Source organism: Akebia trifoliata, unplaced genomic scaffold (genome assembly GCF_017979445.1).
Source record: "Akebia trifoliata isolate Shusen 1 unplaced genomic scaffold, ASM1797944v1 Contig00653, whole genome shotgun sequence".
NCBI classification, from domain to species: domain Eukaryota; kingdom Viridiplantae; phylum Streptophyta; class Magnoliopsida; order Ranunculales; family Lardizabalaceae; genus Akebia; species Akebia trifoliata.
The window spans coordinates 159060-163920 of record NW_028237135.1 but is presented as its reverse complement, the minus strand read 5'-3'; the positions used below and the strand labels follow the sequence as shown (position 1 = coordinate 163920).

Genomic DNA, 4861 nt, shown 5'->3' with positions numbered 1-4861 from the left:
GGTGGTCAAGACTTCTCACAAGTGTGGTTTGTGAAAAAATATCATGAAAATCCTCCCAGTCTTCAAGGTAAGAACTCATTTCAAGGTTGGTAAAAGTAACAGAGTGAGATTCTGGGAAGATGTTTGGTGTGGTACTCACCCTCTTAGGGAGGACTTTCCATATTTATATTCAATCTCTGCTAAGAAGAAGTTACCAATCTCAAGTTTTTGAAGGGTTACTGAAAGAGAATACACTTGGGATTATGGTAACGATTGGGAGTTGGAGGAAGTTGGTAGGTTAATTGTTTGCACTTCTTTTATTGTTTCTAGTGTGGAGAGAGAAGATGAGAGAGTGTGTACAACGAACAAAGAAGGAATGTTTTCGACAAAGTCATTTTTATAAGTCCTTGTGTAGAGACGAAGGGTCATTTTTTCCTAATGTTACTATTTGGGGCCCGAAAGTGCCAAGGAAGGTAGCATTCTTTAGTTGGACTGCAGCGCTAGGCAGAATTCAGATAGTGGATTTGCTAATGAGGAAAGCTATGTGCGGGGTGAATGGTTGTTTGTTGTGTTTGAGAGATGGGGAATCTTCGGATCATCTTCTTCTTCATTGTAGATTCACGTCCGAGTTTGGGCTCATTTCTTTACATTGTTCGATGTGTCGACTTGGGAGTCTAGAACAGTCAAGGATCTTTTCACATCTATTGGATTATTTCTCGTTGGTGTGAAGAGGATATTGTAGAGCATCACCCCTTTTGCTATTTGTTGGAAGGGGAAGGGGGGGGGGGGGGGGGGGGGCGGGTTGGAAAGAACGAAATAGTTGTATCTTCAATGGTAAAAGTAAAGAGTGTGAGGAAACAATTTTGGTTATCTTTGATTTTATATTATTTTGGTCTCAAGTATTCAAGGAATTTAGGGGGGTGTGTTGTATTACTGCCGAGTAGTCGTCCCTGTGGGATAGGGTGTGTTGTATTACTGTCAAGTAGTCGTCCCTTGTAATGGTCTCCGCTTGGTTGGTCATCTCAACCAATCTCGCTTTATTATCTATGAATCTTTGCATATCAAAAAAATATATATGTTTTTCATCTTTTACCCCTTTAATCTCAATTTTTTTATATAATAATACCCCCTCCAACTTTATTTTTTTCGCTTTTACCATTGACCCGAGAGAGGATGCGGCACGGGTGAACTCTAGTATGTTAATATTACACAAAATTAGCATAGGGACAACTCTTTTAGTTTAGAAAAGTTATATTACCACTCCAAGCACTCACTACACAAGCATCCTTCCTTCAAGCCATGCCATAAATTATGGGGTATGCCATGCAAAAAAGGAGCTTTCCCACACCACTCATCTAAACAAAATGTCTCTTTTTTTCATCTATGTAAACCAAGCAATGAGGACATTGCTTGAAAAGACCTTGGGTCTCAAGAATGACTTCTTAAATGATTGTACCTAATGATAAATTAGGAGATGGACATGAGCCAAATTCATGAAACCCATGGGACAAGCTTGAAGGTCTGCGGTTAGTTCGAGTAGACTGAGGCCTTAGCAAGAACCCAACCCAAATTTAGATCAGGTCAGCCCAAATGATTCTGTGCCAGATTTTGCACCTTTAGGCTTGAGTTGGGTCCCTATAAATGGCAACACAGTGAGAAAGAAACTTAGTTGCATGAAACAGGAACGAGTGGGGGTTGGGAGAGACTCAAGAGTAAAAGTAGGGAAACAGTTACTGCAAACCAATTTTAATTGAATTTATTTTAGGAAGCAAGAGAGGAAACGAAATACCAAAACAAGAAAAGGAACCAGGGTGGCACATAAGATAAAAGGTTCTTGCAACTAAGGTAAAAAGAATCTAAACTAATTACTTCACTAAAAATTCTGATAGGCCATTGGAAGCACAAATCACAATTATAGTCTGGAAAAAAAGAGTAAGAAATAAAGGGTGAAATAAAAAGAGTGAAAGAAAAGGTGGAGAAGTTTGTGTATGATAATACCAGAGACCTGAGGTCAAGGCCTCACCTTCACACTTGATATCTCTTATAAAGGGGGGAGATGAAGAGAGTTTAGGGACTAGATTGAGTATCTCGGTGATTCAGTATCCTTACCTTCTTTTTTTGTGTGTTTAAAAGCTCAAGTGTGATATTTCACAAAAATGTGTGACAAAGAGGTCTATTTAATTCAACTCATCCACAATTAAAAAAAAACAAGATTAAACAATATTATGTGCGATATGAAAAGAAATAAATGCCTCCGGATACAAGATTAAACAATAAACTTATGATTTCATTTCAAGATGCACAAATATTGGATATATAATACAACAAATTCTGAAAGAGAAACACAACACCTAATTGCACATTCAAATTGTCCTCTCTGAATTGATGAAAAAGCATTTAATCATGTCTTCCCAACATAGTTATTAGTTTCCACAAGAACTTCAATGTAACATATAAAGAGAATAAAACAACGGTAACGATAGCAATCTCAAATACCTCTGAAGTTCAGTTAGTCTTCATATCTGGTATTCAACCAATTTGCACTTTCTACAACATCCATAGATGAACCTCTCACCTTACTGGTTTCCCTTGTATCTTCATACATCTCTAGTGCATTGGACATGGCATGATCAGCCAGGCAATGTTTTTGACTTCAATGGTTCTTTTGGATTGGAGTCAATCCCCCCTCTTTCCCCATAGTAGAAAAGAAAAGATACAATTCAATATCATTATTCAAATGAGCCTTCAACATGTCCAATCTCTAATCCAGCTGAAGGTCTGACCATCTGCTCAATTGTTTTCCTCATTTGTTCAAAGCCAAATATACAAACAATTTCATGTCTTACTAAAGCTTCATTTTATATGTTCTATCAATGGAGTTGCACTTGCCACTGCATTCTCTGACGAATGCCTCAGCTTAATGAGTTGCCTTGGATTTCTAGTAGTCTTCAGTACATCAGACATTGCTTGGGCTTTCCGCATTATGGATGATCTAAATTCACGCGACTCATTCCCATTTTCCCTTTTATATGTGTTTGGCAACTTTGTTGAATGTGGAATAGAAGCCATCTTAGCAGATAGTTTATTGGCCAATTCAACCATTCCCGACTTCTTCAGCTCTTCAATCAATTTCCGATAAGTAAGGTACTGAGGAGCGATCCCCCTCCGGATCATATCCTCAAACTCCACACACGCTTCATCGAATCTATGTAACTTGCAGAGTAAATGAACTAACATGGTACATGTGGGAAGGTCCAAATCATAACCCCTATTTCTCATTTCCTGGCTTACCTGCACTGCCAAGTCCAACCTCTCCTGCTCACACAACATCTTGATCAAGAGATGGTAAGTGAGACGATCAGGCACGTACCCAGATTCAATCATCTTAGTATAAAGATTCATCCCCTCTTCAATTTTCCCAAATCTCGAGAAGTATCGAAAGAAGTAGTTATATGTTGTGGGGGTGGAACAAACCCTCTCCCTATCATCATCTTAAGAACCTTACTCGCCCCAACGAGGTCTCCCGCCTTGCAAAAACCCTTGACTAAAGAATTGTACGTAGAAACAGTAGGACCTGACTCAGAAACCAACAATCTTTCGATCATCCCTAACGCCTCCTTAAACCTTTTGGATTCCCCTAATGCATCAACAATTGGATTATATACAATTGCATTGGGTTCAATCCCTCCCCTTCTCATCTCTCCAACCAATTCCATTGCCCTCTCTACTCGACACAACCGACAGTATCCTTCAACAAGGGTACCATAAGTTACAACAGTTGGACTCACATTCTCCTTCTTCATCTGCTCCCATAGCCGTTCGGCTTGTTTAAGCTTCCTTGATCGAAACCATCCATTGAGGAGGATATTATAAACCCGTATGGAAGGAATCCATTGGGGTTCCAATTCCCTCTTTCGATCACAATACTTTGAAGCAGCACTCACAAGCCCTTCTTTACAAAGGGAATCTAATAGAATCTCAAACAAATCTGAATTCGAAACAGTAAAACGATTTGGATCTAAATTCTGAGCGAATTCTAAGGATCGAATAGCGGGCAAGGGCATACCTGCACGGGCGTAACGTCTGATGAGGATTGCAAAAGTTTGGCCAGAGATCATTGAGGGTGCCTCGTCGGTCTTCATTCGATCAAGCAACAGAGACCAGGCCGAATCAAAGTCTCTGGATTTGGCAAGAAGTTCGATCATGGAGTTGAAGATGGGAGCAGTGGAGGAATAAGAGGGTTGTTGTTTCTCTGCCCATTGAAAGAGAGTGAAGAGGGGTTTGGGAGAAGAGTCAAAGTGGGTAAAGATTGATTGTAACAGAGTTGGACCCGGTTTGATACCAGTCTGATCCAGGGCGGTTTCAAGAGCTGGACCGGATGAGAGGTTATGGTCTCTAAGGAGGTTGCAGATGGTGGCACAATCCCTCTGAAGAAGGCTAAGGTTAGGGTTTGGGTTTAGTGGTGATTGTTGAAGGTCGGGTGGTGGCTCCACGTGGTGATTTGGATGTGGCGGCCACTTGATGAGGGGATTTCCAGGTACAGAGAGCCATGATTGATTGGAGAAGAGGCGGTGAATGGGCAGGAGGAGATTAGGGTTCCGTTTTTTTGTCCGGACTACCGTTAGAGCGAAAAAACTTAACATCTGCACCTTCTCTCCTAGTCTATAGTTTTCTCTAGAAGAAAAGTTGCACAGCAGTAGTTTTGAATATGAGTCGTGATAATCCGACTTACTCCGAAACCTCTTCTGTCCTCTCCTCGACATACAAAACTATACCTTTTATGAAAAATTGTAGTAATATATTTCCTCGAGAGCACATCTACGATTCCCGAGCCTATCACATCAGGTAAGTTGATTGACTAGCCACACATGACTGTTAAGTC

The 4861-nt window shown here is 40.4% G+C and overlaps 1 pseudogene; it reads right to left on the bottom strand.

Annotated features, from left to right (window-relative positions):
• Positions 1 to 2242: 2242 nt before the first annotated feature.
• Positions 2243 to 4655, bottom strand: LOC147381197 (uncharacterized; annotated as a pseudogene).
• Between the last annotated feature and the right edge of the window lie 206 nt (positions 4656 to 4861).